The sequence below is a fragment of the Micropterus dolomieu genome, linkage group LG10, assembly GCF_021292245.1.
Source record: "Micropterus dolomieu isolate WLL.071019.BEF.003 ecotype Adirondacks linkage group LG10, ASM2129224v1, whole genome shotgun sequence".
Lineage (NCBI taxonomy): Eukaryota > Metazoa > Chordata > Actinopteri > Centrarchiformes > Centrarchidae > Micropterus > Micropterus dolomieu.
The window spans coordinates 10,020,196-10,043,092 of NC_060159.1; the positions used below are offsets into that span (position 1 = coordinate 10,020,196).

Below are 22,897 nucleotides of genomic sequence, written 5' to 3' on the forward strand. Positions count from 1 at the left end.
GTATTAGGCCTACCTTTAGTGTAAGCTGGGTGGTGATCCCGCAGGTGCTTCATCAAGTTTAATGTAGTTATTCGTTCCTTTAGCAGGAGCCTTTTAACGGCAAGTTTTTGAACAGGTGATCCGTCATCTTCAGTGACACCCTGGTCAGACTTGGTGTACCCGAAATGCTCCCACACTGCCGACTTCGGCCGTTTCTCTGGTTTCGCCAGTGTACAGTAGCCTCTGATAAGCACGACACTTACGCTGGTGCACCGCTACTGTAACTTTGTTTTTATTTTGTGCAAGTTGCCACAGTTTCGTTCCGTGCAACAGAAACACTCGGTGTAGAGGAGCCTTTACGATTAATTAACCGTGACGTTTTAAAGCGCGGTTAATGGTGAAATCCGGTCATTGCTGCATCCCTAGACGTGGATGTTTACAAGGCATTCTGGCCCCATCATAGGGGCTTCAAGGCAAGTTATCTTTGGCTCTGCTGCTTCAATTGTGACTATTCTTGTTGGCCATTGTGTTTAAATACTGCAGTACTGATTCACTTAGAGTTATAATTTACAGTGTCTATGAATGCTATAAATGCTATAAAAGTGCAAAGGCTATACTTGTTTTGATTCCTTGAACTTTTTAGCTTAAATATCATGGTGCACAGCTGTGACTCAGCAAATGAAAACCCAAACTGTTCTTTATGTTTCCATAGAAACAGCATGGATGGCATCAACAAAGTTCCTGTATGACTCTGAACATTACAAAACAATCCATTTATCTTCATTTGTTAGGAACAGCTGTTTATTGTATGCAGTAAAATCCTGTTGCAAATAAAACTTTAAAAACAGTTTTATATTTATTTTTTCTAAAAAATTTCATATTACTCCGACATTTACATCATCACCCGAAGGTGTTGATTGGTGGGAAACAAGACTGGAAGGCGAGTCCTGCTCCCCACATCTTTCAGGCAGCCTCTCACTGCAGATTCAGACCGTGCCAAAATAATAACGAATAGGCTACTACTGTGTTTATCACTGCAGATATTTGACCATACTTGGTTGTAGAGAATACAAAATTTAATCATATCGTGAAAGTGCTTGAGCCTTGTGCAGTGGATGTGCAGTTTAGTCAGTGTGTTGTGCCTGTCCTGTTTAAAGAAGTGCAAGCTGCAGTTGTTCAGGAAATATCAACAGGTCATTGCCTTATGATCAAGCATTACTGACATTTGTGTAATTTTTGTACTGTTTGTATCTTTTCTTATTGAGTGCTTTAACTGTTACAATAAACATATGTACAATACAATTTTTGTTTTCCCCGCTGAACCAAAAACTTACAAACCGTGAAACTAACACCGAGGTATAGTACAAACCACACTGTGAATTTTTTGTGGGATTTCGCCCCTACTATATGTCATAATTAACCCCTATTTTTTACTATGTGAGTAAAATACACGTGAACAGTGCTACCCCTACAATCAGAAACGTGTTGAATTACAGACATAAAACATAATCTGAAAACTGTTAAATACTGGAATGAGCAAAATCATAGTTGAAGTTGAAGTCCATTGAACCCATCAAAAAGAAAAGTACAGGAGAAGAAAGAGAAAGGAATGAAAAACAAAGTTAAAAATGAGACTGGGAAAAGCCTATACTACAATTTTACTCTGACAACTGATGGTTTTTTGTAGCCTCTCCTCTGCTTAACAAAGTGCAGATGTTTGGGGAGAAATGAAACATCAATCATTTTTTTGTAGATAGCTCTAGACTGACATCCAGTTGAATAAGATCAGCTTCCCCCCTGCCATTGGAGAGGCATTAGGAATAAAGTTTAACTGAATGGATGGGTCATACATCACTGAGCATTACTCGTGCTTTGCTGTGTCTCTAAAACACAAATTGGATTACCTTTGCACCCACACAGATCACCCGAATTGGACAGGCACGGACATACAGGCAACACACAGACAGGGACATATCTGTATACCCGTGCATGTGCAAAATGTATAATGCAAGCAAACACTGTAAAATTTACAATTCCATAGGGTTTTATTTGGCTTGCAGTGAAGGGAGTTCACACACCCAGGACCTGCAGACTATCTCTCTTTAAGACATTCAAACACACACACACACACACACAGTGCAATTTTTGTTCCCCGATAATAAATGCCACATTATTGTGATGTACAGTGGAGGACCACATCATATAAAGGTTGCTGTGATGGAATCTCTGTTTGAAGCTGTCGGCCTTGACATGCGAAATCAGATCCTAAAACTGTTTATGGCACTATGAAGCCAGACAGCATCCCTCTTCTCCTGTAAACAATCCACTGGAAGCTGATGATTTATTAGCGAGGCATCCAATAAATCTGAATACTCATCTCTCTAAACAACCCATTTCTGGATTTTGAGTTTTCAGAAGGCTGTGTTTTGTTCAGTCTGGAGGCCAAGGCCCGGTCTTTCCAGCTGAGATCATCACTGATGCAGCAGCAGCGCGTCAATAATGAATCCAGGACTTTATAGCCACTCACTAATTGAGCCATTATTATTATTTGGAACAACACGTTTTAAATAGAGCCATAGAACAATCGGTCACATCCAGTGTAAACTAAAAAGCTCTTTGTAGAATCTAAAGGGTTATAAAGGCCAAAGTGGCTGTTTAGTTTAACAGGAAACAAGGTTTTTGTTGGGAGATTCACTGATAGTACCTGTAGCACTGGAGGTGTTAGTGATCAAGCCATTAAGTGCTCCTACTTGGATTAAAAAGCAAGTTTGTTCTGATACCAATAGTGAAATAAATTGCTCTTTGGCATAATAAAATGTAATTTTCTAGAACAAAAAGACAGCAGTGTGAGAGGTGAACTCACAGCAGCTCCAAACCAAAGAGATGCTCAGTGTGGTGGAGCAGCTCCCTCAGCAAACAGAAATCAAAAAATAATCTTGATTTTGACTTTATAATAAAGCTGTTTTTTGTAAAAATTAATCCAAGAAATACTGATATTAAGATGAAAAAGATGTTGGGGGTAACAAATAATCTTCAGAGCCAACAAATAATAATGTATTCACAGTATTCAAATGACTGGATGTTTATCAGTATGGGGTTTACTTTTTTCTGCCCAAACAATGCCATTTTCTACAACCCTTCATTATCAATATAAATAATTATTACTTTTTAAATTGTATTTAGGATTGTCACACATTTTGTAATTGTTCTAATTTGTCTGCTGAAACTCAGTGAAAAGCTCTTTGGGTTTACTTTAGTCGATAATGAAAATATCCAGTACTATCAATCAACTAATCGTTTCATTATTTCATCATTATTTCATCAATTTAAAACACCACAGACACAAAATAACACTCCCTATTCGTTCTTTATTAATTAAAAACACTTTTATTTTACCCTGGTAAAATAAAAGTGCAGATATTTAATAGGGACATAGCATTCTTTGTTTCAAATGGTGTAGCTGTTATTTTTGAAATAAAACTTTAAGACAGGCCCAGATCTCATGTGCGGACCCCCTGCTGGTTAAAAAGGCCACCTGAAATCTGATGCTAAATGAGCTGACAGCAGCCTGTGGTCATTGTAATCCCCTCAGAATAAGATTATCCCTCTGTGGAAACAGTGGGCCAGGGTGGGCAGGGCACTCCCATCAGCTGTGTATCTAAAACAGAGCCCATTAAACACCTACCACTAATCTCTGTACACAGACACAGCCCGACAGCCTGCATATAAACTCAGCACAACTGCTGCTTCAGCATCAGTCCTCGGTGAGACGAGTGAAGTCTCCGAATCGACATCTTGAGCATCAACACCTTCAGACAAAAATGGACCTCCGAACAACAGTTTCTCTTCTGCTGCTGCTTCTGGGCCTCTGTAAGGCTCACAGTGAGGACATCTCCACGACTATTCTGAGGATGAACAGTGGTGAATATTTAATCATGATATTTGATTAATTTAATCATATTACAAGGAAAGTGAGGGAACATTAGAGTCTTACAATATTCAATAATAGAAACCATATATAGTGCAACACATTTTTGACAAACTTGCTTTGAAATTACTGATGGTCCGAGAGTTAGATCAAAATGCATATTTTCTTTTCTTCCTATAGAATATAGTGATTTTCTGCTGGAAGGAGATGTGATGATTCCAAAAACCAGGAATGCTATGAAGTGTCTTAAAGGCGCAAACTCCTGTCTGTGGCCAAAGTCTGCTAATGGAAAGTGGAAATTCCATTCATTATAAGCGATGCATATGGTAGGTTTTACTATTTAATGTACTACTTTAATGGTGCTGGGCGGTGTGGTGGTACAGTGGTTAGTACTGTCGCCTCACAGCAAGAAGGTTGGGGGTTCAAACCCCAGTTGCCCTAGCCTTTCTGTGTGGAGTTTGCATGTTCTCCTGGTGTCAGTGTGGGTTCTGTCTATGTGTGGCCCTGCGATAGACTGGTGACCTGTCCAGGGTGTACCCTGCCTTTTGGCCAATGTCAGCTGGGATTGGCTCCAGCCCCCCCGCGACCCTGTACACAGGATAAGCAGTTGACGATGGATGGATTAATGGAGCTGGATTTTGTGTATTATCATGTCTCCTTCATATACTGCATTGATTATGTTAATGATGAATTACTTTTATTCACCATTTCAGAAAACACTGAGAGGAATACGATTGTACAGGCCATGAAGGGCATTGGATTCAAAACCTGCATCAGCTTCATTCCACAGTCAACTCAGACGTCGTACTTAAGCATTGAATCAATGAATGGGTAAGTCTATATCTGAGGCACTCCTGCATGTGAAGGGGAGAAGGACACAAGTGCAAGTAGTGTACAAAAAACAAGGGTGACAGTCAAGATAATTAATCTGTTAAGGGAAAAGTGAACAGTAAACATGTTTAAACATTATTACTTTATTTCACTTTAACCTGTCCATCTATGCACCACATGAATCACATTTTGCTTTCCACTTTAGGCAACTGAATGTACTTAAAAGTTAAGATGTCCTCGTGTGAATAAAAACTTCCTCAACACAAAGTTTCTGAATGGCCTTGATGTAGACCCACCCATCTGATGCTACACATTGGCGTGGATGGATTACTGAACGGGCCTACAGAGCAGCCATGGCAGCCCAGGGCGTCTTCTTGTGACTGTTTACATTTCTTGATGAAAAGTCAAAATTGCTTGCTCCTGATAGTTATTGTTGTTGATTTTCTTCCTTCATATCACAGCTATAAAGCATTGAGGCACCAGTAGCATTTCATTCAAATACAGTAACATTAGTGAAGCTAATTAAACCAGTTTGATAGCAGAAGAGTTCTGTATATCAGGCTTTCTTTGGTGGTTTTCTATGTTGTGGAGTGTGCGCTAGTATTTAGAATATCTGTGCAGAGGAGTGTCAGTACAACAAAGAGGCGCAATATGGCTACAAAGAGACATTAAACAACCACAAACAGAAGAAAAAAAGCACAGACAGAAGCAAATGACTAATGTATGTAATCTTTTTGCATTTCTTTCAGTCTGGAGGTTTTGTTCCTATGGAGGTCACATGTTTGTGTCCAGGAGCCCATTGTCTCATGCACACATAGGTTTAAGCTGCAACATGCATCTTTGAGAATCATTCTTGCTTAACAATGGCAGGAAGTGCTTTTTTAATCCAGCCCTCTTCTTTTTAGTTACCCAAACACTTGTCAGTCATTTCCGCAACCTTTCAGTCAAGAGTAGACCATCAGCTCACAACAAGAGCTTTAGAATCAAGAAGAACTGCCAGTTTAGCTTCACAACAGATGTTTTTGCCTGTTTGAATGATGATCTATAGTTGACAGCCTCAATTCAGCTCCCAGCGATGCTAACCTTACCAAACATCACCAGAAAGTAAATTATTTAAGAATGTAAAAACAGAGTCGATGATATTATTTTATTACTCAAATGTCAAAGTGCATAAAGCATTTTAATAGTCTCTGTCTCTCTTTCACTCTCTCCACTATTAGCTGTGCCTCTTTAATGGGTCGTACTGGAGGCAAGCAGTTGGTGTCAATGCAGAGGAGTGGCTGCATACAGAACGGAATCATCCAGCATGAACTGCTGCACGCGCTCGGCTTCTACCACGAACACACTCGGAGCGACCGTGACCAGCATGTCACAATCAACTGGCAAAACATCCTCAATGGTAAAAATCTCACTACGTCGTTTATGATTGATTGATTCATATTGATTTATTTCTTGGTCTGTTAGCTATTTATTGACATTTTTTTGTCACCAGGTTTAGCCTATAACTTCCAAAAGATGGACACAAATAATCTCAACACTATGTATGACTACTCTTCTGTAATGCATTATGGAAGGTAAGGTAACAAAAACGTTACACCAAATCAAATCAGTGAATGCTGAACTAAATCTATCCTAATGATTTCTGAATGACTCGTTGTCCTATCTCCATTGTCCAAATCTGTATAACTGCCTTTGGAAAAAATAGATTGGAAACCATCACTCCCATCCCTGACGCCTTCGTTTCCATTGGGCAGACAGTGGGAGTGTCCACCATCGACATTCTCAAGATCAACAAGCTGTACAACTGCTAGAATCGCATGAGATTAAGGATTACTGTAGTATGTTTTGATTCTGACATGAATACCTCATACCTCATGTGACAGTATGCTAATAAAGATGATGAAGATGATGATGGGTTTCCTTAATCTTTTGTCTTTTATTTGACAGCACAATATACTGTGCATAAATTTTGTTTTCTATGAAAACTGGCAGATCTAAGTTTGAAGGGGAAGCTGCTGAAGTTAACGTGTGTGGATTTGTGGCGAGATTTCTGCCTGATCAGTGTGTTTCAGTTACTTTCGGTTTCACAGGCAATATGCAGTGTCAAACTGTGTAACGTTATAACGTAATGCACAGCAAAGTAAAGGGCAGGTAGACTTCTCATTAAATGATGACGTTAGTCTCGTTATATTATGACTTTTCTCTGCACATGTCAGAGAACACAGATACAGTACGGGGGAGAAATTCTGAAAGTTCAGAAATTTTTGAATATGAGCAGAAAAGCTGCTGAAACAAGTCCAGGTGGTTTATAACTGAATTCAAATTAAAACAATTATCACTGAGGTGAAAAGTTGCCACAATCACATTTAAAGAGGTTACTTCCCCAAACAAAAACACAAAGAGGAGGAAAGGAAATCATAAGCAAATATTAAATAAGATGATCTACAGGAGAAACAGATCTGGGAGCAGCACAGAATGACAGAGTTGTACCATTTTGTGTTTGTCTAAATAAATAAATTGACACCATAAACTGGTGCAAAAACATTCATCAGAATGCAGGAAATAAAGTGCTTAAAGGGGCATTATGGAGTTTCCTGCGGCCACTAGCGGTGCTTTTTTACGATTGCAACCAGGCGTGAGTGAGCATAATCCGAAACACAACCACTTTCATACAGAAATCCTGCAATAAACGCAGAAACACCAGCATGCAGGCTGTGGCTTTTCACTCAGACATGTTCAGTCTCTGTTACAACGTTCCCGTCTCAGAGACAGATCAACACCGGCGCTCCGTACCTTTCATTCAGTGCAGCGAGCCACATATCGGCACAAGAAAAAAGGCAGAGTGACAGCGGCTATAGACAAACAGGGAGACAGCTTCACACAATTTACTGGAAACTCAGGTAAACCCCTTCTGCAACGTTACAGTAATAGTTTTATCAGCTGCAGGTTGAACTAATCCATGCTCGTTACATGATAACAGTACATTTACTGCATTTACTGCATTTTTGCATGCCGTCGTGCTACACGGTTAGCTCGCCTGCTGCTTTGAGTAACTTTCTTTACTATCTATGTATCTTTCACCGGAGGCTCAGCAATATCAGCACAGCTAAATGTATTGGATGGTAACGAAATGGTTAGTGAGCTGGACTGAAAATTATAACGACATTGTGTCACATTTTATAATAATAAGTCCGCAGTAAGTAACTTTACTGTAGTGTTTGTGCATGGTTCTTCCTCAGGGTTGTTGTCGCTGTGAAGTTGCAGTATTGTATATTATGTGGGTCACGTTAGTTACAGCGACGGAGCGGTGGAGAAGCTATGTACCTGAGTATTGGTAAAACCACAATAAACCTAAATGTTACGAAGCAAACAGCGGCAGGTCCGAGCTACTGTAGCGTTAGCTGGCTGCTCCGGGCTGCATCACTATAGGCTAACGTTAGTAAACAAATCGCTCCACATTTGCTTTTTGCCGTTACATCATTTCAGGCTAAATCAACAGTGGTACACAGGATAGTAACATGGGTCGCATTAGTTGGTGAAGTAATGTGGAAAGCGATATAACTTTGCACCGGATAACATTAGCAACTACTCGGCGTTAACTGGTGAGCTAACGTGATTTTCTCTGTGTTTCTCCAGCTTTACTAATGCTCGCTTTGTTTTTACTCGACATCATCTGAACCTGTTTGGTCTGGTGGGCGTCATAAACATAATCCTTTATTGTTGTTTTGCATCCTTACGTGGAATCTGTGTTTTGCTGTGAGCCGGTTGTTTTGTGGTGTTAGTGGACTGCATGTCATTAGCTGCTGTGTTATCACTATAGAACGACAGAGGCTCGGGATAGCTCAAAGCGCTAAATCCGATCCGGTGTCAACACAATAATAGCAGAATAGTGGCTGATACAAGAAAACAAGAAAACAGAGGCGTATGCGCCAATTCTGAGGGAGTTTTGAGCCCATTGACAATAAGGCAGTTAAAATTTGATTTGAATTTCTTTGAAAAACTTACATATTGCCCCTTTAATGCTGAAAATTTTCATATAAATAAGAATTAAAGATTTCTTAAAAATAGTGCTAAAATCTCGTCTCATCTCAATCTCGTGGATTATGTGTCTCATCAAACCCCTCGTGAGCAGACATTATCGAGTAGACTACGCCACTCACTTTGCAACAAACTATCCAAAGTCCACAGATTTTAAGTGTCAAATAAAATGTACTTGTTCGGAGACTACAAATTCATAGTTACAAACCGGAGGCATGAAGTTTAATTGACGTGGATGTTTACAAGGCACAAAGGGTCTAACGAAAGACAATCTTAGGTTGCATTAGGGAAGTGTGGCCCCATCATATGGGCTTCAAGTCAAGTTATCTTTGGCTCTGCTGCTTCTATTGTGACCATTCTTGTTGGACATTCTGTTTAATATTGAAGTACTGATTCACTTAGAGTTACCATTTTACAGTGTATACAAATGCCAGTTAAAAAAGTACTAAGGCTATGCTTATTTTATTTCTTGAACTTTTTAGCTTAAATATCGTGGTGCTCAGTTGTGACTCAGCAAATTCCATGAATACTCAAACTGGATGGGTATTAAGGATGGATGGCATCAGCAAAGTTCCTGTATTATTCTGACCATTACAAAACAATCCATTTAGCTTCAATTACTGTGTATGTATGCAGTAAAATCCAGTTGCAAATAAATAATTAAAAAAAATTTTTATTTCTACATTATTTCATTTTTCTTCATCTTACTTTCAGAATGGAAACAATGTTGGGAAATGTTGGCAAAAGACAAAGAGATGCATTTAATTAGATACAAAAAAGACTGAAGGGCAAATATGAGGCAATATCTTCATAATTTAGTTCATTTCCATTTCAGCTCAGAGTAATTAAGTTTGGAATTTATACACTAGTGAAGAGTACTGTGTTTTATCAGAGTGAATCAGTACTGCAGTGTATTTAGCGAGCCAAATATTGCAGGGCTGAGTCTCTGCAGAAAGGCATAGATGTGGCAGGATACGAGATAAACTCCTCTCCTGCTACTCCCAAACCGTGCAGAGCCATTTTTTTCCACTTGGCCGCATCCCACACTCTTGAACGTTTGTTCTTTTTTTCACCCTTTGAAATCCTACGCAATATGATTCTTCTATATTCACCCCAGTGAGAGAGAGCAGTGTTTGGTGAGAAAGGAGTGGCAGGGGAGTGGCAGGGTGAGATAAGGGAGGAAAATGCCTGGGAGAGAGAACAGATTCCTATTAAGCAAATTTTCCCTCCTCCCATGATGTATAAATGCACTAACAATCATGACAGCATTGCATGTGTTTCTCCAGTGTTCTGGCTTAAATGCAGCTAAAGAGGCCGTGGCACAAGCAATGCTCTGAGAAAGCCAGTGAATCTGTATAGTTCAGATGGACATAGGGCCTTTAATGTTTAATAAAGTAGTTTCAGTTCATATCAATCGTTCTACACATGAAATATTTAAAATCTACTTGTTTATTGAAATATTTAACACTCGGCTCTTTTCATGCGCCAAGAAGCTCCGAGAGACTTTCGGCCAGCTATAAATTTAAGTATTTCTGCAAATCCTGATTAAAATAAGATTACCAATGAGAGCCTGAGATCCCATGACTGAAGTACAAACAGGCCACCACCAGAACACACAGTGGCTGAAAATCAACGTTCAATGAGACCGGAGTCATGAGAGTAATAAGAGTCATCTCTCTGAACTGTGAGGCTGAGGTAAACTCATCGAATGGAATATTTGATCTTTCCTTTGATTGTTGAAGTGTGCTCCTTTGGTTTTGGCGTTACTGAAGGTTACTGAAGCCTTATAAAACATGAACATATGAAATGGAAGTCTGATCTACAGTATATACAGCAATTTAATACTTTTTAGTATTTCCGACTTCGTTGATTACAGTTTTAAAGCATTGTCTCGATTGTACTTTAGAGGGCAGTGTGTATGTGACCAGCAGCGTCTCCTTTAGAATGTCTGTTCTAATGAGAGCAGGCCGAGCGGAGCCAAATGCAGTCTGATCTGTGATGTCACTGGTAATATGCTGGCAGGCCATAACCGCTGGCTGGCTGAGCGGCTTTTACCACTATGTTATTAACACAGATCAGTGTACCTGCCTCTCTTCAAACACGATAAGCTTACATACAGCTCTCCTCAGTTCTCTGCGTGAGCTGTCTAATACCCGCAAATAGGAAATTAAAATGTTCTCTCTGAGTGGTGCTGCCATCTTCCGCCAGTCCAACCTACGAGACTGAGTTTTCTGTGAACACGATAGGCTTTTGTCTTTGGAGGGAAAAACACTTTTAAAAAAACAAAAGCACTTTTATACTTTTAACTGCAAGTTGGTATGAGTGGGCAAAATCCACACTCCTCTTTCTGTACAAAAATGCATCCTAAAGTTAATCTGACGCTAATGTGAGTCCTGGTTTGTCAAATTAACCTCTTGTGTCCGATTGCCGCAGTTTGCCTCACAAATCACAGAACAACTAACTGCTTGGTGCTCAAACACAGTCAAGATGGACTCTTTTTCCCAAATGACAGATTTTTTTATTGCTAAGATGAAACCATATTATCATCTGGTTGCTGCTGTTTACATTCACCCCAGATGCAAATTCAAAAAATGCACTGCAGAATGTTCTTGCTGTATACGTGTATGGATATATGTATATAAATAACTGTATGTATTGTTTTATTTTATGTTACCATATTTTAAGATACACTTAATTATATGTTGTGTGTGTAGCATGAAGGAACTACAAATGTTGTTTTGTCATACAGCCTTGTACTGTATAATGACAAATAAACTACCTTGTAACTTGTTTTCATCAATATCAAAGCACTCCAGTGATAGTTCCAAGGTTACACTGTAAACAGGAACTGCTAACGGCTAATTTGACATTTATTAGATTGTGGAAATTTGCCAAAATGTAAACAAATACGAACAAAAAAAACAGGGCTCAAGTTGTAGTCCACAGTGTAACTCACTCAATCCATTATGACCAATGTTCGGGTAGTTACTCAAAAAAGATAATGGATTACACATTATTAGTTACATTTTCTTTTTAAGTAATGCCTTACTTTACTAGATTGCGCAATGCTGAAAGTAACTTGTTACACTACTAGTTACATTACAGTTGGATTACTGCATAACATCACCTATGATGCACAATAACAATAAAAAGTTTATAAAATAATATCAATAAAAAATAAGACACTGGCCCTCAACAATATCAGATAATGGTGAGACTTCAAAGAGAAAACATAGCATATGAAATGTATTTTGAACTGTGCATTTAACAGACCAAACCCACACAATAAACTTAATGTAGCTCACTTGCCAAACTATGGCTTTAAAGTAGATTTTTCCCTCTTACTGGACATGCTTATCAAAGAGTGGTTATAACTCATCAGCAGAGGTAAGCTCAAGACTGCCCAGGCGAGGGTGTCACTGTCCTTTTGCGATATGAAGTAATGAGAATATCCACCCCTCGAAAGACATCTTTAGCCATTCTGCCATTTCTGTGTCCTCATGAACTGGCGCTAAAGTCAAAAGTGAGGTCGGAAAAGTGTTACGCAAACAGGCACGAAAAGGGACATTTGATTTGTTTTTCTCTCCTCCCGTTATGCGGATAGCTGAAGAACCAGTACGCAAGTAACGCCATGATTTTATAAATAACTGTAATGTGATTACTGAAGTTGTCAACAGTAATGCGTTACATCACTGCGTTACAGATAAAAGTAATTTGATTACAGTAACGCGTTACTTTGTAACGCTGATTATGACATTATACCTTCTATTTACATCCACCAATCATCAACATGGTTCTTTTATACCTGGAACACTGACACTCATATACAAATATTTGCCCTGTGTTAAAAACAAAAAACTGTATAGTACAACTCATACAAATTGATGGCATTTGTGAGTAGCCCAACTTATTTTGAAAATAGCACATTATGTCATGCCTGGCTAAGACATCTAGCAACTCTGCTAAGAGCCTTTCAATAAAGAGAGGAAAAGAAAAGAGGAAAAGTTACAGTCTTTCAATACAAAATTCCTCCTTCTTTTTGTTACTATCCCTTTTGCAGAATCTCAGCAAAGAAACACTGTCTGGGGACACATAAAAAGGGAATTTTGTACTAAAAAGACTGCACTTCATTTGTCTACCTAAGACTGTTGAAGACTCATTGAAGTCACTGAACTGTGGAATGCATTTTTGCACATACTGTGACTGGATTTTATCCCCACTCTCTTATATTCAAATCACATTAGAAAGGGATCTCTTCATAGCCAGAATGGAGAGAAGAAATAATAACACCATCCTTTAACTTAAATGTACATATGGGCATGTGAGCATTGTTTAAGACAGACTGGAAAACATGTGAAACCATCCTTTAATACAGAATGGGTATTAAGCTGAATAATTAACATACTGTAGCCAACATAATTAAATGGCCTAATAACCAACAGGAACAAAACACAACAACAGAAATAGTTTTCAGATCATTTGATTTCGCAATCTGTGGCGTGCTTCTGTTTTCAAAGCCTGTCCTGGGTCACAAGCAAGCAAGTCAGCTGTTAAGTGCCCCTTTTGAGAGAGATGAAAGCAGCGCTCGCAAAAACAAGTAAATTCAGTTAAGGACACAATCAAAAGAAATAACAGATTGGCATACAAATTCTGGGAGTCTTTGTTGTTGCCCTGCAGGACCCAGTGGAAACGATTAGCGGGCTGAAAGATCGAAGGCAGGCAAACTCTAACATGTGCTATTGTTGAAGCTTTCATGAAGTTTCACTTAGCTGCTTTTTTTGCAGATCTGAGGAGCCTGAGGAGTCTTATACCAACTTCTAAGATGTCTAAACCTAGAATAGCACACTGACAAGTTACTGTCTGTTGTCACTGCACTCTCAAATCTCATACATATTTCATGCATTGTGTTCCCTGATACTGACATTGTGGCTGGCATTACTTTAAATAAAAAAAGGACATTTCAGAAGGCAGTGAGATGAGGCAACATGAAGAGATTCTGACTAGAGATTGAAAAGGAAAATATGGGAAAGTGAGCTATATAAACATATGTTGCCTTTGCAGGCCATGTGGCATTTCTATACCAAACCAGCCTGTCTGTGTCAAAGGGGAATGATGTTTTAAAAAGGCCTTTGTAAATGTGTAAATCAGACTGAGGCATTAGTCTACAATCCCTCTGAGCTGCGTTCGCAGCGCTGCACCACATCTCTGTTTGTCAGCGCTGAGGAATTGCAGCTGTCGAAAATGATGCGGTCCCATTAGTGACGGAATCCAAGCTGAGACGGAGCCAGACAGAAAGCCGCTGTGGGGACAAGATGATAACAAGGTACTCATTGGAGATGTGAGGGATGGTGTTTGTGCATCACTCTCTGTGTTTGTCTGATGAGAACGGGGCAGAGGAGGAGATGGAGGGGTTAAGATAAAGAGACAGAGAGGCCGTGGAGAATGAGTTAGAGAGGGAAACAGTTAAGGGAGGAAAAAGGATGGGGGAGATAAGATGAGACAAATAGAGAGGGGAACAATGAGACTGGGGAGCAAGAGGGAGTGACTGGGACAGTAATCAAGGCAAGGCAACGCTGAAAGAGACAAATCAAAGCAGTGACTGAAGCAAGCGAGTTGAGGAGCGCCAGAGAAAGAGAGAGCACGACACAGAGGCCCAGTAACCAGTGCCCTGAGATATGGGCAGGTTTATTCACTGGAAGTTACTGATCTCTCATCCTGCAGAACGTTTCACCTCTGAGCTGAGCCGTGTGCAGCGGGATAAAGATGTGTTACAACTGCTGCAAAAGAAATCACTTCATTTGCTGCAACAAATGTGAGTGCAGCTGGCTATGACGTCACACTACAGAAGAAGCCCTCAACAGTAGGGGTTGGGCAGTGTGTATCAGTGTTTCGGGGTACTTCTGTGATAAATATATTGTTGACAATATGCCAAAATACTGACAAATATTTGTGGTTGCCAGATTTTTTGGCTCCCCTCATACTCAACCGGGTGCTTCTGCTTGAGGTGGTGTATTGCCCCCGTTGTTGTTACAATATTCTTGCTCTACTGAAGTCGCTCCCCTTTTTGGAACTAACTCCTCCACCACGGATATTGCCATTATCGTGATATGATTTTTTTTATCATATAAGAAATAATACAGATATGATTTGGCACACCGCTACTCAACGGTATATTAGGCTGCAATTAATGATCAGGCTCATTGAAGTCATGATTAAAAAGCAGTCTGATATAGAAGCCAGGGAAACCATCTTGATTCAACAATCTACAGGGTTGACCTACAATTTATAAAGTACATTTCAACAGTTGGCTAGCTGTTAGTCTCTCACTAAAGAAACCACTGCACTGATTGTGGGAACTTAAACGCTAAACACCTAACACTAGAATATCAATTAAATGTGTTAATAGGGTTTGAAAACCATCTTCTACCATGTAACGTTTTTAATGTTAATTGGACAAAACACCAGGCGGGGCTGCCACTCTGCCATGTTGGTCTTCAGGTTAGGAGTCATAACAACGCTTCCATTTGTAAAGCATGTTGTTATAATTTGAAATTATTCACCACAACTCCTAAGCGTGAACTCTAGTACAAATTAAAGCAATGTTTACTGCACTTAATAGTAGGGCTGGATCAACCTGCTAGGCGCCACCCGGGTAACAATGAGCTGTGGCGCCCAATTTATAAGAGAGGGCCTCAAGATTGGGTCAAAATGTAGAAGCCACCTTGGGGCCCTCACTATTTAAATTTTTAATTGTGCGTAGGTAGTGCATATTACCAAACAGCTTGGAATTAATCAAACAGTGTAATTGTCACACAGACAACTTGAGGGTCAGTTACATTCTTGTTAAAAAGAACACAATTTATGTTTGATCGGTGACAGTAGTAACATTACTAGTATTTGCTGTCCAAATGAATGATGATAAAGGATTAAAAATCGTGCATTTAAATATTAGCAGTCTTATCCCTAAAATTGACCTAATTCATGCATGGGTTGTATTGCATAAACCTAATATCATTCCGAAACATGGCTTAACAGTAATATATCAGATAATGAAATTAATCTCCCAGATTATATCCTATAAAGATCTGATTGGGTTTCCAGAGGTGGAGGTGTGGCTATATGTTTCCCCTGAGATGATATCTGAGTTAAACATACCCACAGAGCCTCTACATTTTGAATGTGTTTTTGTTAAGGTAATTTTTCATGCAAATAAATGTATAATTATTGGGAGCATATATAGACCACCCCAGCTGAAACCTTTGATCGCCTGATCTCCACTATCAACTTCATGTCCTGTAAAAATAAAATTATCTTGCTTTGGGATTTCAATTAAAAACTGGTTAGATAAGTCATCTGATAAAGTAAAAAAATGACTTAGTATTAGTTTAAATCTTACACAACGAATTAAGGAGGCTACTCGAATCACCCCTACAACTCAGTCTCTGCTTGACTGGATACTCGTTTCACACGCATTTAGATTCCTAAGGGTAGGTGTTATGTCTGACTGCTTTAGTTATCACTCGATAGTCTACTATGGAAAATCAAACTACCTAAATCACCACCAAGACTTATCAAAATCAGACAACACAAGAAAATGAATTCAGATTTATTTGTCAATAACCTGATTGCTATTAACTGGGACAGATACCAACTTATACCTAATGTACAAGAGGCCTGGGATTTCTTCTACACTGAGTTTACTGATGTCTTGACAAACATGTTCCTTGGAAAACTGCTATTGACAAGTAATAGTAAGTTTAACAGACAGTAAACATCTCCTCTGGATCTGCCCTGAACTTATTTGTCATTGAGTTATAACAATGACAAACCCTGGTTTGACCCCACAGACAGCTGAGGTTGGAAAAAGAAGAGGTGTTTAGGAGTGGGGACCGAGCCTGGTTTAAGGAGTCAAAGTACAGGTTTAGCAAGGCGGTGCAAGATGCTAAACAGCTGTATGCAGAGAGACTACAACACCAGCTCTCAAGGAATGACCCTGCTTCTGTCTGGAGAGAATTCAGACAGATCACCAGCTACAAACCTAAATCCCCCCACTCCATGAACGACTCACGCTGTGCCAATGAGCTGAACCAGTTTTACTGTCGCTTTGAAAGACAATGGGACAGACCTGACAACATCCTTCGTCACACCCGGCCACAGTCCACCATCTCATCCCCCACCTCCTCCCACTCTCTTACCATCCTGGAGAGGGATGTCAACAGACTGTTGAGGGGGCAGAAACCTTGCAAAGCAGCGGGGCTGGACTCTGTCTCCCCATGCACCCTGAAGCACTGTGCTGATCAGCTGTCTCCGGTGTTCACAGACATTTTTAACACCTCACTGGAGTCATGCCATGTGCCAGCCTGCTTCAAAGCCTCCACCATCATCCCTGTCCCCAAAAAACCACACCACCCTCATTGGGCTCATCTCTGGTGGGGATGAGTCTGCCTACAGGTGACCAGGCACCAGGTCACCATCTGGTGAACAGTCTGGAGCTCAACGCTCTGAAGACAGTGGAGATGGTCGTGGACTTCAGGAAGAGCCCAGCTGCACCATCCCCCATCATCTTGAGTGACTCCCCCGTCGCCACTGTGGACTCTTTCCGCTTCCTGGGCACCATCATCTCCCAGGACCTCAAGTGGGAGCTGAACATCACCTCCCTCACCAAGAAGCAGATGTACTTCCTGTGGCAGCTGAAGAAGTTCAGCTTGCCAAAGACAATGATGGTGCACTTCTACACCGCCATCATTGAGTCCATCCTCACCTCCTCCATCACCATCTGGTATGCTGCTGCTACTGCCAGGGACAAGGGCAGGCTGCAGCGTATCATTCGCTCTGCAGAGAAGGTGATTGGCCGTAATCTTCCATCACTTCAGGAAATGCACGCCTCCAGGACCCTGAGGCGAGCAGGAAAGATTGCAGCTGACGCCTCCCATCCCGGCCACAAACTGTTTCAGACTCTCCCCTCTGGCAAGAGGCTGCAGTCCATCAGTACCAAAACCTCTCACCACAAAAACAGCTTCTACCCGTCTGCAGCTAGCCTCATCAACAAGGCCCGGGCGCCCCACTGACACTCCCCCCCATCAAATAATACAATCGTCTCCGTCAGTAGCTCAGTCCATAAGGACTTGGCTGAAAACTGGAGGGTTGCCGGTACGAATCCAGCTCAAATCACCGATACAGTGTAGACTGGTAGCCTTCAGCAAGCCCCGGAACCCCCAACTGCTCAGCGCGCCGTACCAAGTGGCAGCCCACTCACTCTGACATCTCTCCATGTGTTGTGCCTATAGGTCCTGTTTGTGCATGTGTATATTTTAGACCTGTGTGTAAAATACTAACAATTAACAACAGAGTGAAAACATTGAGTTTCCCCTTGTGGGATTAATAAAGTATACTGTATCTATTCTATTCTATCTAAATTCACCAATGATGTGTTCTCTGCTGCGGATAATGGTGAACTTACAGATGCAATATTTATTGACTAGACTAAAGCTTTTGACTTTGTTAATCACTATTTACTTTTAGATGAACTCCATGCTATTGGCCTTTCTGAAAATGCAGTCCTGTGGTTTAATTCATATCTCCACAATAGAAAACAATGTGTCATCCTACATAGGAATAAATCTAACTTGTTGACTCAACAAAGAGGTGTGCCCCCGGGCTCAACTTTGGGACCACTTTTTTTCTCTATCTATGTTAGAGGAGAGGTGTGTGCTGCAGCTCAGTGTTTTTCCACCAGTGGTTTTAAGGGAGTGTCGGACTAGCCGCTTGGTGAGCATTATATGACGTGCATTTTGCTTTCATCCCTGTGACGTTACAGGGATGAAAGGGAAACGGCTGGACTACAAACAAGCTGTTTTCAGGCAGTTCAGAGCAGTGTTTTCTGTGGAAGATGGGAACTCTCTTTGGGGTGGTGTGACAGAAAGGCAAGAGCAGTAACCCCACCCGGATTTGAACCCGGGTCTACGGGTACCAAACATGCAACGCGACCGCAACGCCAAAGAGCCAGGCTCATTGGTATGGAAGTCACAGCGCATACTCAACCATAGTGACGGTGGTCCATCACAGGTGGACTTTGGGCTTTTTCACTTTTCAAACCTATTACATGCACAAGAAGATCTATACAGTAACTCAATAAAGGATAGGGAAAAGGCAAAAAGCATAATACCACCTCTTTAATAATTTACCATCAATTTTCAATAACTGTTGTAACATCTAAACCTGATCTTCCACAAATCCAAGCTTGTCTTCAGAATGATTTCAAAATATTACAAGATTGGCCTTTTCATAATAAACTATTGCTCAACAAAACAAAGGTCATATCTTATGGTTTTAGGTACCAGACAGAAACTCAAATCCAAACCTGGTTCTTGTATAATAACTTGTTCTGATTGTACTCCTCTGCATAAAGTTGAAAAATTTATGGGTTGATTCTGAACTCTCATTCAAACCACATATTGATCATGTATTACATAAAACCAACTATGGAATTAATGTTCTACATCGATCTCGTAACTGCTTTACACATAGTGTGCGTAATAAACTTGCCTCTCAACTTTTGACTATTGTGATGTTGTTTATCAAAACTCTGTAAAATCAGACCTTTGCCATCTTAAAACAGCATATAACAGACTCTGCAGAATTTTCCTTGGATGTCCCTTTCTCACGCATCACAATGTATGATGCTCTTAAATGGCCGTCTCTAAACATAAGAAGACACTCACTGGCTTCAAATTATTTTCAAGTGTATTAATTTCAATTACCCTTCTTATTTACAAATGTATCTTGTTCCTGTTACTACCTTGAGGTAAGAAATCAGAATTGGCCATTTTGACCATCTAGTGGTTGTGAAGTTCTTTAGATTTCTGTAATTATTATTGTTTTTAATGTGTGTTGTTTTTTTTTGTTTTCCTGTTGTTGTTGTTGTTGTTGTTGTTGTTACTCTGTATTATTGGGTCTGTGTGTGTTTATCTTTTGTCTGTCTGTATGTTGACAAATAGATTATTGTACTTTTTTTATTTTGTCAATGTGCTGTTGCTAAGGGGTTTATCCTAATAAATAAATTTGAATATTATTAATACACGAGGACAGGGCAGGTATACTGAAGGAGGGGGAAAGAGCTATCCTATCTGGTGATTAAATAAAAGACATCATTTAAACTGAATATTTCTTAAGGGGCTTTGTTGATGTAACAGGGAAAGGTAAGATAGGTCTAGCTTAGAGTAATTTAGCTGACCCCATAAGTGTTTTCTGACATTCTAGCTTTTGGTATTTCTCACATGTACTTGTCCTTGTCAGGGAGACAACAATAGACAGATTAGTTAGAGACATCAGGCTAGCAGGGTATCAGTGTTCTCTGGGAATCTAACCAGGCTGAGTCTTACAAGAATGTTTACATGAACTCACTGGCTCCACAGATTAGAGTACAACTTATGGATAGTGAGAGATTCCAATATGACGAAGCATCGGAGTTTAAACATCAGATAGATAGTTGTTCTAGGTGAAAGGTGACCTAATAGAGAAACGTACAGGCACTAGGGGGAAGACAGAAATATAAAAGGGACCACAAGATGTTATCCTTCAGATTTGGTGTTGGCATTTGATGTGTTCACATGTTGTATGCTGGCACTGTGTCTTCTAGGGCCGGGCTCAATAAACAATGCTATGTTAAGTCTTCATCAGTCTCCGAAACTTCTTCACACCTGAACCTGGCTCACAATATTTCTCAACAATATGTATCCTGTTAGACTGGACCTATATTGTGCCATTCAAGTCATTTAAAAAACCGCTAAGGTTCCACAAACTCAAGGAACAGTATTCTGCCATACAGCTCAGTACAATTCAAACTAAAGACCTGATACATTGTGAATAACAGGGACACAATTACATTCATACAGTAAAACAGAAATACAGCGCCAACGTCAGTGTACACTGCAATTGGTCACCCCACATTTCTAAACCAACCAGTGAACAGTTTCTACTCTGCATTGGCACTAAGTTCTAGTTTTACTGATCAACATTCAGACCACACAATGTTAATTACATCAGTAGTAGTGCATAATTGTCCTTTATGATACATACATAAAGTGAGCTCTTTCTCTTCTCTCACACTGAAAAAGATGCAACCAAAAGAAAGCTAAAATGTTGTGATCCAGATATATTGCTGGTTTTGTTTTGCTTAATTGCAACAAAACATATAATATAATAATGCCGCTATTGTCGCATTTATACAAAAGTGCTTGCATGCTTTAATTTAAGGTACAAGGTGCAACAAGGTACATCCATCCATCCATCCATCTTCATCCGCTTATCCGGGATCGGGTCGCGGGGGGAGCAGCTCCAGCAGGGGACCCCAAACTTCTCTTTCCCGAGCCACATTAACCAGCTCTGACTGGGGGATCCCGAGGCGTTCCCAGGCCAGTGTGGAGATATAATCTCTCCACCTAGTCCTGGGTCTTCCCTGAGGCCTCCTCCCAGCTGGACGTGCCTGGAACATCCAAGAGGCGTCCTTACCAGATGCCCAAACCACTCCAACTGGCTCCTTTCAACGCAAAGGAGCAGCGGTTGAGTTCCTCAAAGTGTTCCTTGAGGTCAACAGGGTCCCATCCTTACTGTACACAGCTTGGACGCTTCCCCACTTCCCCCTCCTGAGATTGACAGTTCTCCAGAAACACTTTAGTGCCGACCAAAAGTTCTTCTCCATGTCATCTCCGAACTTCTCCCACACCCACTGCTTTGCATCTACCACAGCAGAGGCTGCAGTCCTTCGGGCCATTCAGTACCTTGCAACCGCCTCCGGAGTCCTCCGAGACAACAAATCCCGGAAGGCCTCCTTCTTCAGTCGGACGGCTTCCCTGACCACCGGTATCCACCACGATGTTCGAGGGTTACCGCCCCTTGAGGCACCTAAGACCTTGAGACCACAGCTTTCCGCTGCAGCTTCAGCAACAGAGGTTTTGAACATTGCCCACTCATGTTCAATGTCCCCAACCTCCACAGGGATGCCAGAAAAGCTCCACCGGAGGTTTGAGTTGAAGATCTCACGGACAGGGGCCTCCTCCAGACGTTCCCAGTTCATCCGCACTACCCGTTTGGGCTTACCAGGTCTGTCCAGAGTCTTCCCCCACCCCCTGACCCAACTCACCACCAGATGGTGATCAGTTGACAGCTCCGCCCCTCTCTTCACCCGAGTGTCCGAAACATGCGGCCTCAAATCAGATGAAACGATTACAAAATCGATCATCGATCTTCAGCCTAGGGTGATCTGGTACCATGTACACATGGTGTTCGTTATAGACAATCCATGACTAGCACAGAAGTCTAACAACAGACACCCACTCGGGTTCAGATCAGGGGGGCCGTTCCTCCCAATCACGCCATTCCAGGTATCTCCATCATTGCCCACATGCGCGGTTCTCCGGGAACCATAACCTTATCGTGGTGGAGAGGTTTGTGTGCCCCGGTGAACCTGGAGGCTGTGTTGTCTGGAGCCTAGTGCTCCTGATAGGGTCTCCCAAGGCAAAGTGGTTCTAGGTGAGGAGCCAGACTGAGAATGGTTCACAAAAACCCTTGATGACAAAACGAGGAAGAGGAGGAGAGACCCTGCCCGGAGGAAGCCCGGGGTCCCCGTCTGGAGCCAGGCCCAGAGGGAGGGCTCGTCAGCGAGCGCCTGGTGGCCGGGTTTGCCATGGAGCCTGGCCGGGCTCAGCCCGAAGAAACAACGTGGCACCCCCCTCTCGTGTGTGCTTGATCCAGGACGTTAATTCAGCAGGTCTCTCTTAAAGATGTGGGCACAACATTCTCTGATTTCCATTGCTTGGTCAACATGAGTCCCACTTTGTCTAGACCTTTAGGAGCAGCCTGAAGTCCAAGAGGGGCGAACCTGGCTCCTTTCTCGGCTCTCTCCTTTGAGCGTTCATCACACCTGTAGTGGGGCTTGATCCGGTAGTTAGGGTCGAGTGCATCCTGTTTTTAATCCAAAAACCCCATCTTCCTTTTCCAATGACTGAGTTCTGTCATAGGTAATACATGTTTCAGCAATAAAGCCGGAAAAAAATGTTTTGTAGATTTTTTGGAATTTTTTTTTAAATTCAACTTGATATGCGCATCTGCAGAGATGATACT

At 41.1% G+C, this 22,897-nt stretch overlaps 1 protein-coding gene and 1 pseudogene across 6 annotated transcripts in view; one reads left to right on the plus strand and one right to left on the minus strand.

Moving 5' to 3' along the window:
* LOC123977426 overlaps nt 1-6,549 on the plus strand; it is a 7,614-nt pseudogene extending 1,065 nt beyond the window's left edge.
* mdga2a (MAM domain containing glycosylphosphatidylinositol anchor 2a) overlaps nt 1-22,897 on the minus strand; it is a 216,447-nt gene that overhangs the window by 165,815 nt on the left and 27,735 nt on the right. The window lies entirely within an intron of this gene.